Source organism: Eptatretus burgeri, chromosome 11 (assembly GCF_056783735.1).
Source record: "Eptatretus burgeri isolate ZD-2024b chromosome 11, Ebu_testis_v1, whole genome shotgun sequence".
Taxonomy (NCBI): Eukaryota; Metazoa; Chordata; class Myxini; order Myxiniformes; family Myxinidae; genus Eptatretus; species Eptatretus burgeri.
In genome coordinates this window covers 81,746,067-81,764,677 of record NC_140971.1, presented here as the reverse complement: position 1 = coordinate 81,764,677, position 18,611 = coordinate 81,746,067, and the positions used below count along the sequence as shown (strand labels likewise).

Below are 18,611 nucleotides of genomic sequence, written 5' to 3'. Positions count from 1 at the left end.
CTTTGTGGGTTGGGGTTTGAGTGGTGCTGGATGCAGGAATTTATTTAGTTGTTTGCAAAGTTGATGGATTTGGTTTTGAAATCAATGTAGTCTATATATTGTTGCCAGTTTTGTCGCTTTTGTTGTTATGTTAGCAGGGTTATGTTATTAGCGTGGGGGATGCGGTTGTGTGTGTGTGCGTGCGTGCATGCGTGTCCAGACCAATACTTTTTTTCACCATTTGAGCTTTTGTCATCATATTTCCAACAAACCTTTATTACGAGAAGAGAGAGAGGGGGAGAGAGGGAGTGGGAGAGAGAGGAGGAGGAGGAGGAATGAGGGGGAGAAAGAAGAGGGAGGGCAGAGTGAGGAGAGAGAGGAGGGGGGAGAGAGGAAGGGGGAGAGAAAGGAGGGGGCGAGGAATGGGGCAATGAAGGCAAAATAACCCAGGGTTGCTGGACAATATCCTGTCCCTTTTCTCACCCCTTGCCCTGCTTCCTCCCACCCACTTCCCTCTTTCCTGTCACCCCATCCCCTCCTTCCAGACTCCCACCTAACCCCTTCCACTTCCTCCTCTGACCCCACCATTTCCCTCCCTCTTCCCTCTTCAACCTTTCCCTCCCTCTTCCCATCCCATGTTCTTCCCTATAGACCCCCATCCCATCCCACCCCTCCCTCCTCCCTCCTCCACCCATTCCCTCACTCCTCACAACTCCCCTCCCTCTGCATTCCAACCTCACTCATTCCCCTGCCTCATCCCACCTCTACCTTTTCCCTCCCTCCTCCCACCCCGTCTTCTCCCTCCTCCCACCCCGTCTCCTCCCTCCTCCCACCCCGTCTCCTCCCTCCTCCCACCCCATCTGCCTCCTCCCACCTCCACCCTTTCCCTCTCTCCTCCCACCCCTTCTCCTCTCTCCTCCCACCACTTCCCCTCCCCCTCCCTCCTCACTCTTTCCAGACTCCAAGCCCACCCTACCCATTCCCCATCCCTCCTCCCACCTCCACCCTTTCTGTCCCGCCTCCCACCCCTTCTCCTCTCTACTCCCACCACTTCCCCTGCCTCCTCCCACCTCCACCCTTTCCCTCCCTCCTCCCACCCCTTCTCCTCTCTCCTCCCACCACTTCCCCTACCTCCCACCCCACTCCCTCCAGACTCCAAGCCCACCCCACCCATTCCCCTCCCTCCTCCCACCTCCACCCTTTCTGTCGAGCCCTCCTCCCACCCCTTCTCCTTTCTCCTCCCACCCCACTCCCTCCAGACTCAAAACCCACCCACCCCACCCATTCCCCTCCCTCCTCCCACCTCCACCCTTTCCCTCTCTCCTCTCACAAAGGTACCCCATGTTGCCCAGGATCTAACGTACATCGATTGGGCTCCCACAATTAACCACATATTTAGAGACAAACATTTCATTTATCAAGCTGCAAAATATTGAACAGAAATGTCAACAAACTGAACACATTAGTGTGATGATTTTGGGTAAGACACCATTGAAAGTTTTTCCATCAAAGGCCAGAACAAAGAAATTGTTTTGCGTTCAAACTCTTGAGCAGCCATTATTTAGTCAACCATGTAAAAAAGATATTCAAATTTTGTTTTGGTGTCAGACAATGGGAATGCACTCTCGAAACAACTACATAGGTGTACGGATCAAACTCACTTGTTTTTAACTTTTCGCAGGGTGATATTTCAATAAGTTAGCTCAGGCAGTAACCTTTTTTCAACAAACTCTTCCTTCACCATTGAGAATTACGTGTTAGATGAGCAATAAAATTGCCTTGAAAGCGATGTATAGGTTGTGTTTGTACTATTTTAGCTTTTGGAATAAGATGTCACATGATTTCTTCGCCAATCTTAAGACCCTGTCACACCTTGACAATTTAGCCAGCGTATGCCTGACGTATGCAAAATTTGGCTAAAATGCTGGCACACGTCGAATACGTTATGGGTAAGTTTGTATACGTTAAGAGCACTCTGGCATAGGTCGTAGTACGCTGGCATACGTCTTTGTATGCTGGCATACGGCGTAGTACGCCGAGGTGTTAGACAAATTTTCCATGCCTGAAATTTTTCGACATGCCAGCGTATGTTCCGCATAATGCTGGCAATAAGTTGTAGGCACGTTACGCGATCATTGACACACGTCGACACACGTTACTTGTAAGTTACTCATAAGTCGAAACACGTCAAGGTAATGTTTAGCGTACCCGAAACTTATTTCTAACCTATGAGTAACGTGTTGTAGGCACGTTACGCGATCGTTGACACACGTCGACACACGTTACTTGTACGTTACTCATAAGTCGAAACACGTCAATGTAATGGTTTGCGTCAGTGTTCCAGACTCCCTGTTTTTTTGTTTTGTTTTTTTGGTATGACGGTGATGGTAACACTTCAATTTCTAGTGCGGTTATAATATAATATAATTAATAGGCTGCCGCTCAACGATTTAAATCATAACTGCACTAGAAATCGAAGTGTCAACATCACCGTCATTCCAAAGAAACCCCCCCCCCCAAAAAAAACCAGGGAGTCTGGAACACTGACGCTAACCATTACATTGACATGTTTCGACTTGTGAGTAACGTACAAGTAACGTGTGTCAACGATCGCGTAACGTGCCTACAACTTATGCCAGCGTATGCGGAATCTGTGTCATACGTCGAGTACGTCGAGAAATTTTCAACATGCTGAAAATTTCTCGACGTACTCGGCGTATGACGACGTATGCCAGCATACTACGACGTATGCCAGCGTGCTATTAACGTATACAAAACTTACCCATAACGTATTCGATGTATGCCAGCTTGGTTCTGCAAATTTTTCATACGTCGGCATACGCTGGCTAAAACGTCAAGGTGTGACAACGGCTTCACACTTCGATGTCTAGGGCGGTTATGATTTGAATCGTCGAGTCGCAGCCTATGAATAGCCTACGCCACATGATCGTCGGCGATACGCTGCCACGCGCTATGCATAAGTTAGACTATCATTGGGCATAGGTTGTGAACGCCGACAACACGCTCAGCATTCGTTGGTATAAGTTATCTATATGTGATTAAAACGTTCTGTGTACGTTACTAATACGTTTACATACGTCCAACACATTATTATACGCCCAAATTTTTTTTTTAAACATCAATAGTTCAGCGTACGCCAGCGTTTTACATACATTTTGAGACCTTGCCATACGCTGGCTAAAACGTCAATGTGTGACAGGGCCTTTACTGATCATTGTAACAGTTATTTTTCACATCTGAAACCATATTTGATGATCAGAGCTCACCATCTCACCAATTCTGTCGGTGTCCGTCACTATTAGCCTTGGGAGCTCAGTAGGAGTAAGTTCACAAGCACGCTAGTAAATCCCCAACGCCGCTTCACAGAATATGAAGATGGGAGCTTAGCTTTCCTTAAATACATACGCTTACACACTTCGTTATAAGAATCGGTAATTTCTTAACATTTTAATATATCATTCTAGATTTTGACACTGATTTAGTCCACAAGATCAGATCCTGAAATCCGAAATCATATTTCGATTATCCACTTTAATTTGTCTGTGAGAGTAGATCGTTTTTCCAAGGCAAGGCACATTTAGTCGGCTGAATCAAAATGGTGGCTAAGACCCCGACAAGGTGAAGTTGGGCTGATCAAGGATTTGCCTTTCAACAAGGTAAGCCATTAATTTTCTTCTAAAAGGGTGTTTAAATTTACTGAAATACCCAGTTTTCATTCATGAACTCCCTTGGCGTCCCTTCGTGTGCATGCAAAGTTTTGGGCCGCCAGGTTTCATGGTTTTGGAGGAGACACGACATACTGACTGAATGATTAACAGACACACACTAACATTTATTATATGTATAGATTTGAGCTGACACACTGACAGTGTGTCTGTCCAGGTCATAACCTTCTTACCAACGGAACTTTTGTCTTCAAATTTCCAACAAACCTTTATTATCACAATAAGAACACCAATTAATGAATCTAGAAGCACCTGCTCCCAACAGGAGCCATCAAGGGGGTCATGTTATTATATTTATGCCTATTTTACTCCAAGGGATCCCAGGATTACACACCCAAAAAATGGTTGCCATCGGTTCAGCCGTTTTTGCGGTACCTGGGAACAAACAGACAGACAGACGTGAATTACAGTAAGATTAACATTTTTTTTAGCTGTTGTTTTCATCAAGTTCAGTTCAAGTTTAAAGCGGACATGGACGAGCTTTGCATTCTTGGGATGCTTTTTAGTTCTATTAAGGTTGTAAATTTGCTTCAAGTGTTCAGCAGTATTTATTACGAAGTGTGTGATGAATATTTACGAAGTGTGTGTCTTTTGCGGATGAGGTTAGTGCATTCTTCAAACAATAATGTGAATTGAACAAGTTAATCATGATTCGATACTCGTACATGTAGTAATTCTCACTTTTCCACATTGACCTTGTACGCCATTTTACGAGTACTGCAAGATGGTACAGAGGTAGTGCATTTTCCTAAAGCTGTCTGATGTGAGTTCTATTCCCAACCAGACTATAAACTTGGATATTTGGAATTTAGAATTTTAATGAATTTGTTTTCCTGAATATGGCAGATTGGACTGTTAATACATACAGTATTAGAATTCACAACCAAGTATACATATTTAAATCAAGTCATATATATATATATATATATATATATATATATATATATATATATATATATATATATATATATATATATATATATATATAAACAAAAACATAAACAAAAGCAATTCATATAAATAACATATGGACACTTAGCAAATCAAAAATGAATCACATTTAACATCTCCGAATGATAAAATATATATATATATATATATATATATATATATATATATATATATATATATATATATATATATATATATATATATATAATATAAAGTAACATAGCTTTCACAAATCCTCGACAAAACATCTAATATAACTCCCCTTTCCCTTCTGCCTTTACCTACTTGTTAAAACATCTTATCAAAAAGGGATTGATGTGTTTTGAAACCTGCTCATTCTGTGTTTCTCAGTTTGGTATCTGCAAGTATTATGAAGCTGCACTTTTGTGAGCACTATCGCATGGAGAGACCATATGAGGATGGTCTCTGAGAATTATCCTTATATCTCTTTTGTATGTTCTTGAGATAATTTGTTTGCTTGCCAAAATCCCGAGGACCTAATGGGAGCAGCACACTTAAGCATTCATCACATGTACAATTTGTAGATGGAGACAAGTTTGGGGCACTTTGAACTTTTTAAATCTACTCAGCACAGGTACTCTTCTTCCACTCTTTGAAGTGGAACAGATAGACAAAGGGAGATTGTGTCAAATTATCCTGGATCAAAATTTCCTGCATCTCCTTCTCCTTCACAGCATTCTCTCCAAATCTGAGATCAGGTGGTTTGGGAGAGGTTCGCTTGAAGCAGATCTGCATCTGTTTTCACTTCATCTGTCTCAGAATGAGAGAATTCTCGTTGACCTATTTCTTGAGATCATCCACAATTTCTTGAGAGTATTAGCTGATGCGAAGGTAATTGACATACTTCCAACTTTGCAGTTCTCAAGAAACCACGACATCATTGGTCATAGCAAGGAAAACAAGTGAACCAATCTATGTGCCTTGTGGAACATCACAGGATAAGGATTCCAAATTGGATAATTAACTCTGATACTTTACTCTGCCATCTATCAATAAAAAGTTTACGACCCATGGCAGGAGTTCTCTTATGACTCCAGGATTAAAGAGTTTGGTTGCAGAAATTGTATGCACTATGGGATTGAAAGCCGTGGAAATGCCTGTGTGAGCAAGATCTTCGACAATATCTAGTTTATCAGAGCCTTTATAAAATTCATGCAGCATTTCCAAGAAGCAATGTGTGGGTGAAGACCCCTTAAAACCCCTATACTGACAACGGGCAATGTGAGGCGATATATCTTCATGTCAATTTAGCAACGAATCTCCCATATACCTTTGTGCACTGAGATTTTAAGGAGATGGGAATCAACATCTCCTGAACATCTCAGTGTGCAAAGGTATAATTTTCTCAAGAAATTAAATCTCTTACCTGTCTCCCTCCTCCAAATCCTGGTGGCATCTGTTTAATTCTGTGCCTGCTGTATTTCCCCCTCGATCCTCTCCCTTATTGCAAAAGACCACACTGCTGACATGACACATGACAAGGCTGAATGCCTAAACTCCGTGTTTGCTTCTAAATCTTGTTTCACAAACCCATCGCTTTCTGTAACCACCTTACCCAGTCGCACCCAACTGTTCCTGGACTCTGTGTCCTTTTCTCCTGACCAGGTGGAGAGATTGCTGTCAAACCTCGACTCTGACTCTGCAATCGGTCCAGACGGCATCAGCCCACGTGTCCTCAAAGCCTGCTCTTCTGCTCTTGCTCACCCTCTCTCTGTTCTATACACCCTCTCATTTGCTCAATGTCATCTGACATCTGCTTGGAAATCAGCAAACATTACCGCTCTGCATAAAAAGGTGAAAAAGCATCTGTGCAACAACTGTCCAATCAGCCTTCTCCTTATCATTAGCAAGGTCAAGGAATCCATCATCACATACAATATTAAATCCTTCCTCTTCTCCAATGGCCTGATTTCCGACCATCATTTTGGATTGAGACCAGGTCACTCGACCCTGGACATGCTACTTCTGCTCTCCCAACAAAGAATAGAGATGCTCAATGCCAGAGGTCAGAGACATGAGATCAGAGCCATCTCCCTCGACATGTCGCATGCTTTCAATGTGGTTTGGCACCCTGCCATGCTCACCAAACTCTCTTCCGATGGTATCCAAGGCAATCTTCACTCATGGCTCACAGACTTCCTCTTGTTGCAATCAATGTGTGTCCCTTTCTGAAATTCTTTCATCCCCTCTTCCTGTCCAGGCTGGAGTTCCTCAAGGTAGCATTCTGGGCCCTGTTCTTTTTCTGGTTTTCATCAATGATCCTTCCGACTCTCTGGAAAATCATCTTTATCTCTTTGCTGATGACTCCACCCTCTGCCGTACCATCTGTCATCCCTCAGATCAGCAAGCAGCAGCCTCTTCATTCCCTGCAGATCTGGATAAATCACAAACTGGTCCAATACTTAGAACATGTCTTTCAATTCTGACAAATCTCACACTCTCACTATGTCTCTCTGAAAGGACTGTCTAGAAAACCCCCCATCTACTTTCTCAACAATCCTCTTGAAGAAGTCCTTTCATTCAAGCTTCTGGGTCTCACTATCTGCCATGATCTTTCCTGGGAAAGTCACATTTCCAAGCTGGCCTCCAAAGCCAATCTCTGACTGGGCATCCTCCACTGTACAACGTCCTTCCTTGGCACACCTGAGTTCCTGACCACATACAAAGCTTTCATCTGCAGCCTGATAGAGTACTGCTCTCCCCTCTGGGCTGATGCTACTGCCTCTCACCTTTCTCGGCTTCACGCTGTGGAAACCATGTCAATTAGGATCATTGGTATCTCCCGTGATGAGGCTTAATCTTTGGTTCTCTCACTCTCTCTCTCACTGCAGGCAGGGCGGTGGTCTTTCTGTCTTCTACCATCTCCTCTCCGGCCTCGCTCCCCTGCTCTAACTGAAGTATCTCCTCCCCCCCCCCCACAATATTTCCGCATGGCACTCAAGCTTCACCAGCAACCCCCTTCTGGTAAAACTACCAAATCAAGAATCATTGCTCACCTTCACTCTTTCATTCCTCTATTTTCCTGCCTTTGGAACAAACTCCCACACTCTTCAATCCCCCTCTTCCCTCCAAATCATAAAACCAGCTGTTCACCATCATCTCATCTTTTCCCATCCAAAATCTTGATCTTTTCTCGCCCCGTTAATCCACCCCAAAACCGCCTCCTTCAATTTCCCTGCTTTCCTTCCTGAAAGTCCCTGTCGTGTGAGGACCTGAAAGTCCCTGGAGTGTAAGGACTTGAAAGTCCCGTAGCATCCATCTTGTTTACCCTGTGTTCCCTGCCCCATCCCTCTCCCTTCCACAGATCTCCCAATGTCTCTGTTCCCCACTGTTTTGTGCTTCCCTCTCCCACCCCTCTTGTCTCCTGCTCCCATTGTTCTACATTCTATGTGTTGGCTCTCATACGAGCCTCGACTTTGAATAAAAAAGACATGCCAATAACAGTAGGTTTTTCCTTTGGTGCAGGACATCTGCATCCTTCCAGACTTGAAGAAGTTTTCTTTCTCTCGGAGATGTATTAAATATGTCAGTAACAGGAATACTGAGTTTGCATGCAAACTCCTTGATTACTCTGTTGGGTAATTCGTCACGACTGATGGCCTTTCTCATGTTGGTTATGCTCAGCTCACGGTACATTTCACACACTTCTACCTGAAGCGGCTCTTTACGAGGAAGGTACTGCATGTGGAAGTTCCTATGCATCAATAGGTAGTCAACCTTGAGACATGGAAATAATTGGTCATTAGCAGCGTTATCTATTTCCTCATCAGTACCTTTGGCTAGTGATGGCACAGTGAATAGAAAAAAGGCACCTGGAGGTCATTGGCAAGAAGTTGGATGCCACAGTGCCACTTTGAAGGGTCAGTGGTTCGTAAGTCTTGAAGTGAATTGTCATGAAGGTTCGCCTTTGCTTGAAGGTTCTTCTTGTTTGCCAGATTCCGAGGATGGCACCATTGGGTCATAAAACCACGAGCAAATTTTGCTTGCTGATGATGTTCTATAGACCCTTCACTTCAGCCATCATCCAGGATTTATCAACAATGGATCGGTGCTTCATAGGGAGGTTCGGAGGACATTGCATCACAAAGTACACCTTCCCTTGTTTGAACATTAAGTTTGGTTTCCCATCTGATAACTTTAGTTGGCAGATATGAAAGATCCCACGGTATCATTTATGAAGAGTAGATGAGTTATTGCCGGCACTCTGAATAAATTAATATTTTCTGACTTGACTATGGCTGGAAATGCAAAGGCAAACTACCCAGCGTAATCCTTGCTGTGGGACCGCTTCAGCAGCACTGAACTATCGAAGATGAGGAAGCGGAGGAGGGGGTTTTGAGGAGGAGGAAGAGGAGGAGGAAGATGAAGTGAAGATGGGGAGGAATGTTTGGAGGGGGAGGATGAGGAGGGTTTGGAGGGGGAGAAATGTAAAGAGGAGAAAGGTTTACAGGAGGAGGAAGGTTTGGAGGACGAAGAGGGTGAGGATGAGGAGGAAGGTGTGAAGTAGGAAACCCTTGTCTGGTTAAGTACCAGCAGGGGGCATTTCACACCAGAGCATATTGTTCTTCGAACTGGACTTAAACCCGGCTGTCACATCTGCAGTCAGATAAGGGACATTAAACCACAGTATCTTTCAATTGAAGTAATCTATTTTGCATGCTGTAACCTTGTTTAATTCTTAATTGAGAAGGGGAGGGGGGGGGTGTTGGAGCATGGTGGGCAAAATGGCATTTCCCTCTGTCTTGATTTCTGATATCTGAAACCATTGAGGTTGTGGAGTACAATGTAATTTAAAAGACATGAATGCAAATATCTATTGAGCTCATTGTTCCTTCCTGAATACTCTAATATTCTTCTGTCGTTCAGTAATGTCAGGTCAGGTGAGATCTGTGACCTGCTACAGGTATCATGTAAACCTGTACGAACCTGTTCCATGGTCGGGTTGTCGGCGACTAAACCGTCTCCCCCACCAGGTTTTCTGATGAGGAGGGTGTTTGGATATGGACACCCAGCAGGATTAAAAACAAAACCTGTCAAAGGGCGGAGGAGCTCCTTGTGAGCCAACGGCCATCCATATCTAGTGCCCAACTGTGTCTGCGGACGTCCTCCTGCAGTTGGGTTACTTTTTTATTCGGAGGTTGGTGGCAGGATTTGCACTCCGGCCACCGTAAAACCCTTCATTCCGCAAAACACAAAAATGCAAAAAAATCTGAAAACCCTCTCTGTGGGAGTACCTCCTGTGCAGCTTCCCTTCGCAGGGCAGCTCACCGGATGACGAGATTGGGGCAAAGCCTTCGGGACCCCCAATCTTTGATGATAGGAGGGAAACCACGGGGTAACATCCCTGGGTCAGATTGCGGGAGAGTGTGTCGGAGTGGTGCTGAGGTGTCGTCCACCAGACGGCGGTCTCCTTGGGTTAACCTGAGGCGGTCCCTTCGGGTGGGTGCCTGGAATGTCCTATCCCTAAGAGAGGATGATCACCTGCCTCTGTTATCATCTAAGCTAAAGCGTTTGGTCATCGGGATTGCAGCTCTCTCTGAGGTTCGGAGACCGGATTGCGGCGAGATAATGGTGGGTGGTTACACCTACTATTGGTCTGGTCGCTCTGATGGTTACCATACCCAAGGAGTTGCAGTAACGGTGTCCAATAAGCAGACTCCAATGACAATTGAGGTAACACCGGTCAACGAGCGTATTATGAGATTAAGGATTCGTCACTCCTTCGGTGTCATTTCCCTGGTCGCTGTTTATGCTCCGACTGAGGCGAGTGATCTCACCGTGAAGGATGCATTCTACGCCACGCTCAAGTCTGTGGTTGATCAGTGCCCCAGACGAGATACACTTCTCGTCTTGGGGGATTTCAATGTATCGACTGGAACTGATAGGGATGGTTATGAGGTGTGTGTTGGTCCCCATGGGTCAGGAACTATGAACCAGAATAGCACTAAGTTCCTTGACTTTGCAATAAGTCATGGACTTAGGGTGGCTGGTTCATGGTTTCAGCGCCCACAAGCTCATCGCTGGACTTGGTATTCCAACGCTGGCGGTGTGGCAAAGGAGATTGACCATGTCCTCATTGACGGTCGTTGGAGGATGATCCAGAACTGCAGGGTCTACCGGAGTGCTCAGTTCCTCAATACTGACCACAGGCTTGTTGTAGCAACTCTAAAGCTGCACCTTAAATCCTGGAGAATGGTTCCCATCCCAGCCGAGGCTGGGATGAGAGAGTAGCTGAGGAGTTTGCGAACAGGCTGAGTGGACACTTGGGGGGTCTGGGTGCTTTGGGGGGTCCTGAAGAGTTGTGGAATGCCTTCAAGACCACCGTCCTTGATGTTGCCGGTGGATGTCTTGGAACTCACCGCAGGGCAAAGAAGAATTTTGTCTCTCAAGGGACACTGGATACCATTGACCAGAGTCGCAGGGCCAGGCTGAATGGCAGAGCTGAGCTGTTCAGGGAGCTGAGGCGTAAAACTGTACGTGCACTGAGGGTGGACAAGAAGGCCTATGTGCGAGGAATCTGTGAGGGGGTAGAGCATCACCTGTGGACAGGTGATTCTCGTCCTGCTTACAGGGGAATTCGAGCATTGCGTTCATCCAAGCCCATCCTTCGGAGCACTGCAGTTAGAGCAGAGAGTGGTAGGCTCTTGACAGAGGAGTCTGAAGTGAAGGCCCGCTGGGCCGGTTACTTTGAGCGGTTGTCCCAGGCTGATCCCCCAGCTGTCGAGTTGGACGTCAAGGGTATTACAATCCCTGTTGCTGACCCTCGAATCAACTGTGGTCCACCTTCGCTTGTGGAAACACGGGCTGCGGTGAACCGTTTGAAACGGGGCAAAGCTCTAGGGATCTGTGGCATCCATGCTGAACTTCTCAAGGCTGGTGGAAATGCTGCACTCGTGTCGTTGCATGCAGGTTTGTGCTCGGCCTGGAACACAGGCATCATCCCAACTGATTGGAAGAGGGGATTGTTGTTCCTCTCTGGAACGGGAAGGGTATTCGCCAAGACTGCAACAACTACCGAGGGGTGACGCTGCTCTCAGTACCGGGCAAGGTCTTTCCTCGGATAATTCTTGATAGGGTTCGCCACCATCTGCTTGAGCACCAGCGTCCAGAGCAGTCAGGCTTTATACCAAAGAGGTCAAGGATTGACCGTATCCTTGCTCTTCGTGTCCTCACCGAACGCAGACGAGAGTTTCGGCAGGGGCTGCTTGCTGCCTATGTTGATCTCTGTAAAGCGTTCGATTCAGTGAATCGGGATGTCCTCTGGAGGATTCTTGGTCTTCGTGCGGTTCCACCAAAACTGATCGATCTGATGTCTGAACTCTTCTCTGGTACTGAGAGTGCTGTGAAGTGTGGTGGTACCATCTCTGACTTATTTCCAGTTGTTACTGGAGTTCGTCAGGGGTGTGTACTGGCCCCCACACTTTTCAGCACTTGTATGGACTGGATTTTAGGGAGGATTTCGGAGAGATCGAGCTGCGGTGCATCGTTTGGGAATGTCAAGATCTCGGACTTTGATTTTGCAGCTGATGCAGTCATCTTTGCAGAGACTTTAGATATCCTTTTGGGGGCCCTCGAGGTGCTGAATGAGGAGTCGGAGCCGCTGGGATTACGGGTTTCTTGGGTCAAAACTAAGATCCAGGCTTTCGGTGACATCTTGGATGCTGCTGTCCTGTCTGTGTCTGTTTGTGGTGAGGATGTTGAGGTCGTGGAGAGATTCACTTACCTTGGCAGTGATATTCATGTCTCTGCTGGCTGTGAGTCAGAGGTCAATAGACGTCTGGGTCGGACCTGGGGAGTCATGGATTCACTGGATCATGGGGTGTGGCGCTGCCGGTACCTGTGCGGGAGGACGAAAGTCCGAGTCTTCAGGTCCTTGGTCCTTGCAGTCTTGCTCTATGGATGCGAGACTTGGACTCTGACCAAGGATCTGAGACGGAGACTTAATTCCTTTGGTACCAGGTCTCTTCGGAGAATCCTTGGCTATCGCTGGTTGAATTTTGAGTCCAACGAGCGGTTGCTGAGAGAGACTCGGATGAGATTTGTTACCTGCATAGTCCGTGAGCGTCAGTTGCGGCTGTATGGACATGTGGCTCATTTTCCTGACGCTGATCCTGCTCACCAGATTCTCTCAGCCAGTGAGTCTCAGGAGTGGAGGAGGCCAGTGGGCCGACCACGTGCCTCGTGGTTGCAGCAGGTTGACCAGCATCTCAAGGAGATGGGGATGGGCCTGGCATCTGCCTGGGGGATGGCCAGACGGAGGCCCCTGGAGTACCGGTGGAAAGTGGACGCCGCGACGCGCTGTTCTGGCACATGCTCCCATACCTGACCTGACCTGTTCACTCAGCCTCTTGTAGTGGGGCAACTTAGCATAACAATTGTGCATTTTGTGAGGAAAGCACCAAATTTGGCACACTAGTAGCCTATCATATTATGAACAGATTTGGATATTGGGCCATCTCAAATTCAGCTGCTGATGGCTGTGGCAGCCATTTTCCACTGCCATCAAAAATTTTGAGATGGCCCAATATCCAAATCTGTTCATTATATGATACGCTACTTGTCTGCCAAATTTGGTGCTTTCCTCACAAAATGCACAATTGTTATGCTATATTTAGCTGAGTTGCCCCTCTATTATAGCTGTGTATCTTGGCACGTGATTTGCGGAGTCAATCGATAACTGATGTAATTAATTAAGTGTTTTAAGCTGTGGTGGTGATTCCTATAAATTTATAAATATAACAGTATTACTGTAGTAAATTCAGTGATGAAGAAATCTCTCATTCTTCCATTAGTCTTCAATATAAGTTTATAAATATTTATTTATTTATTTATGTAGGCCTGGTGTTGGCTGAACAGTTAGGGTGACTAACTTGAGGTCCTAGGTTCTTGAGTTCAAGCCACTGTCAGGCTGTTGAATTAACACCAAGTAGGGTTGATTTAGCCCATCGTTCTCCAAGGTTAGCAAAATGAGTGCCAGTCTACTGGGGTAATTACCATTTGGGGTAACCTGTGTTGGAGTGGTGACTTGTCCAGGACTGTACTCCTTGCCAATGAAACTGCCTCAGCACAAAAGGAATGATATATATAGCATGCTTACACATTGTGTGAGCATACAAACCATGTTTTCCCCATTGTTCGGGTCGCTCACGTGCATTTTTTTCATTTTTTTTTCATTTATTTATATTTTCATCTATGGATGTTGTCCAACGATTCTGTGATTTTGTTCTGGTGTACTGGCTTCGATGTCCATTGCATCGCAAAATCTTCAATATCACTCAATCAACCGGTCAGTGGTTAGAAAGAATTGTATATTCAAGATATATATTGTAATGCAGCATTATTCCTTGGGAGCACAGCTCCATCACTGATGCACTGCCCACTGAAGGTTGAGGCAGGAATGTTTGTAATTTTTTCAGGGTGATGGTGATAACTCGCCTATACTCAACATTAAAAGATATTGTGAGATCTTTATCATCCACAAGCTCATGCCAGCAGATGGGTCCCCAGCTTAATGTCCATCTAATTACATACAGTGCACTTTGTGATGCAATTTCCTGCCTTCCCAAGCACCAATCCACCAGTTTATAGCCAGGTCAGGATTCACACCCAGACAGACATCTCAAAGCTCAGTGTGCTATTTCCACACTATCCTGTCAAGACATCATATATCTATGAATTTTGAAAAATATATGTTGGCGTGTCTTTGAGCAAACGTGTGAACATTATTGGCCAATCAGTGAAGTCCTTCCAGAGAGCCAACTAGTATGGTCGATATGAGTGGCAACACTCATACAGAGAGCTCGTCTGACGACATGATTAGGAGCTCAGAGCATGCTTTACCTTGCAAGACTTTCATTGATTTTATTCACGAGTCACACAACATGTCAATATTAAAGAGTGACTTTTGCTCTACACCAACAAGAGCATTGAGTGAAGTGGATTTCGTTTGTTTGGCTGAACAACCATGGCGACAACAAACGAATCCTCTCTTCTGTTTGTATCCGACGCCATCTTAAAGCCGTGATAGCTCGACACCAATAAATCTTTCGTTCCTCAACCAACCACTGGAGAGACGATAGAAGGAGTAACCATCAACCAGACTTCATTTACCACATGTCATTGAGTTTTAAATGTATTTATTTTACTCTGGTTTAAACACCATCATTACCTGGTTTAAACTGCATCGTCACAAGCAGTACACTGAAAGGAATTATCATCACAAGCAGTATAAATACATTAGCTCAACTTGACAGAATGCTAGAAGAAAAAATCTTTTTTAACAAAGAGTTATGTTTCAGCTCTCAGAGAGATACCAGGGCAAGATGGTTGAGAAAGCCAACACAGAACTTACTACAACAGATGAATAACTGGTTTTTTCTGCCTTTCAGGGCTTTATCAAAATCTCTGTTGTTCCCCTGGCTTTCACTGAATGAGAAAGAGCAGCTTTTCACCTTTAATAAATTGAAAGTTGAGTCTGATGCTTCATTATCTTTTTCATATTAATTGTAGAAATATTTAATTCCTCTTTCTCCAGATCTCTTCCACTTCTAATTCTATTCTCTCTTTGTATTTTTAAACTTAATGTTTGCTAACTGTCTCATTAATTTTTTTTTCCTTACTTTCATTCTTGAACAGGATGTTTTGGATATAAATGGGTGTTTTTTTTAGCCCATCTCCCACTGGTCTTGCAATTGTGTGTGTGTGTGTGTGTGTGTGTGTGTGTGTGTGTGTGTGTGTGTGTGTGTGTATGTGTGTGTGCGCGTGTGCGCGTGCGTGTGCAAGTTGCTGTTGATGGCTACTATCTCCACACATGGGTGGGTTTCATGAGAAAGAGCCGAGACCTGCCAAGTCTGCCGCCCACAACTTTTGGAGATATCCTGTACACAAACAGACAAACAAACAGACAGACAGATAAACAGACAGAAAGGGGTGAAAACATAACCTCCTTCACCTTCAGTGGCAGAGGTAACAAGCAAAAAGCAAAGATGGAGTCATCATGAGGAACCTGGATAGGATTCAGGTTTCAGCTGATACTCTCCCTCAATCCATTCCAGGCACAGCCAAATGAGCCTTCTTCAAAAAAACAAAAAGTAAAAAGAACCCTGATTCAAAAAAATTCATAATTCTGGTTGCCACTCCATGCATTTAATCAGGTTGAAATTTAACACATATATCCCCCATCACTACGAGATCACAGTTGGGAAGTTTCACATCAATTGATAACGTGGTTCAAGAGAAATGATTTTTTTCAAAGATATTCACTCAATCCAATATGGCTGCCAGACAATGTGACATCAATTATTCGTAAATCCTGGTATCCCCAATGCTTGGAGAACCTTTGTGTGAAGTTTCCGCTCGATCTGTCCAGCCATTCTGGAGAAGGTTTTTTTTTAATAGGTTTCAGGGTAAATTCAATATGGCTGCCAAACCATGTGACTTATGATGTGATATGTGTGAACCTTTTGTTTCTTGTGGATAGGCGGTCATATGTGTGAAGTTTTGCCTCGATCTGTGTAGCCGTTTCAGAGAACATTTTTAAAGGTTAATTTTTTTAAACAATATGGCTGCCGAATCACGTGACCGATGACGTCATCATTTTTTTTCTTTGGACCAATTTATCCTGACTTCTACTTATACTACTACTACTACTACTACAACTACGACCACTACGACTACTACAACTACGAATACGCATCCAACTTGGGGATGTCGCGACCCCACAACTGCCAGTCTTCTGCCTTCTGCTGACATTCATGTGGGCTAAGACTAAACTCGTTGGCTCACTGGCGTAACCAAGAAAGTCTTGGGCGTCCTCGAGGACGGTGCCAGGTTGGATCGGGTCAGTGACTATGGTAAAGATTGGTGGCAAATTCCAGGGAAATATGAGCCGGTACATGTTCATTTAAACAGCGGATGTGTCGAAACAGAGAATAGCGTCTCCTTGCAATGTCGAGTGTGATGGGGCATCGGCTTGTGATCTCACAAATAGTCTTGTTTGAAACTCAGTCATGTCATCATACCCCAAGGATGTGACGTTGACATCGTGTGTGGAAAGCTTGTAAAGTGTCTCATTCCTTTTTCAATAGTCCATGTCTCACAACTATGGAGGAGAAGAGGTAGGACGCTTGTTCTGTAAATGCGGAGCTTTTATGGTAAACTAAGCTGGTGCTGTTTCCAGACAGCATCGACTTGCCCCATGACAGAGCCAGCCATGCTGATTCGTCTACGTGCATCAGAGCTGCATTATCCAGATGAGTGAATGTTGTAGTCCAGGTAGGTGAAATGGTTCACTGACAACACAACTACACCAGAGATAGGTACTGGCAGGGGAAATGGACCAATGGCAACATTCTGCATTTTGTTTTTTTTCCCATGATGGCTTAAGGCCTAGGCTTTTAGCAACCAATTCAAAGTGGTTGAACACAGCCAGCCAGTAAACAGGGTCTCATAAATAGGGCAGCATCATCTACATAAAGTAGCTCAGTGATGATTTCTCAACTGACATCGATTCCAAGCTGATTTGTACTCCTTGACATTATCCAGTCCATGGCACAGCAGAAGAGGGAGGAAACAAGGATGCAACCCTGACAAACTCCAGAAGACAGTGGGGTAAGGTGATGATAAGTTGGTGTCTACTCTAATGTGGGCTGTTGTATGTTCAGAGAAGTCCCGGATTAGGTTGAGAAGTGATTATGGAACTCCATTGCCCTCAACGACTTGCATCGGGATGCTCGGTCAACAGAGTCAAATGCAGCCTTCATGTCGATATATACCACATTTAATGGATGCTGAGATTCCCGATGAAGTTCTGCAAGAATACGGAGGGCTAGTCTGGCATCCATTGTAGACATGTTTCGGGTGAAACCAAATTGCTGGGGATGTCTACGTTGTCGCATGAGGGGGTGAATACGGTTCAAGAGAACATGAGCAAAAACCTTTCCAGGGACTGAGAGCAAGGTGATCGGGTGATAGCTACTGCAGTTGGAGCGGGGGCCTTTATCTTTGTCGATGGGAATTATTAGCCATTTTTCCACTCGGCTGGAACATGTCCAGAATTCCAGACATTTATAAAAAGCCAGTGTAATACGTCACAAATTGGAGTCTCCACAGATTTCAGCAGTTCTGTGGTGATGTTATCACACCCAGGAGCTCGACCATTTTTGAGTTTCCTGACTGTGCGTCGGACCTCAAACAAAGATGGAGGATCCATATGCATCGCGACATCATCGACAGCTATGGATGCCTCTTCCTCCAAGTTGGGGAAGTGTGCACGGGGGGGGGGCGTGGGGGGGGAGGTTGGGCACCTGATCAAAATGTTCTTTCCAGCAGTTGAGAGTTTCCTCATTCGTATGGTAAGGGGTTCCGCTTGCCTTCATGATCGGAATGCTGCTTTTGTTTTTATTTGAATTTTAACCAATATGCATGTGCTGGATTGACCGGAAGGCAGGACGAAGGTTGGTTGTGGAGTTTTCTGCAGTGTAATTTAATCCTAGATGATCCTCAAAATTTTCATCCTGATCAGATATAATTATGACATCATTACGAAGGCACCTATGACATCATTAAAGCACAATTATTCGCCATGAGGAGTACATGAGAAGTACAACTGATCATTCTGAAATTTTCAGAGATTAATGTCACTGATCCTGCGATGGTCACGCATTGAAGTTTCGTAAAATTTGGTCGACTGAAAAGGCCCACATAGGCCAATTGTCCAGTTTAAGCAAATTTTCTAAAATCCTCAAATTTCATCCGATTGACTTGAAATTTGAACAGTATTTGCACATCCGGTCAATGAATTCAACCACCTATTATTTATGCAGTTATGATTGGCCAAAAGGCCAATTTGGGCCAAAATTGGGCCGAATTTTCTAAAATCCTCAATTTTCATCCGATTGACTTAAAATTTGAAGA

The 18,611-nt window shown here is 44.8% G+C and overlaps 1 long non-coding RNA gene across 1 annotated transcript in view; it reads left to right on the top strand.

The window, feature by feature from the left end:
- Positions 1-3,550: 3,550 nt before the first annotated feature.
- The window catches only part of LOC147017489 (uncharacterized), a 154,508-nt gene continuing 139,447 nt past the window's right edge, over positions 3,551-18,611 (top strand). Inside the window, exon 1 of the long non-coding RNA XR_015049527.1 lies at positions 3,551-3,656. This is a non-coding gene — a long non-coding RNA (uncharacterized LOC147017489). The remainder of the gene's footprint in view (positions 3,657-18,611) is intronic.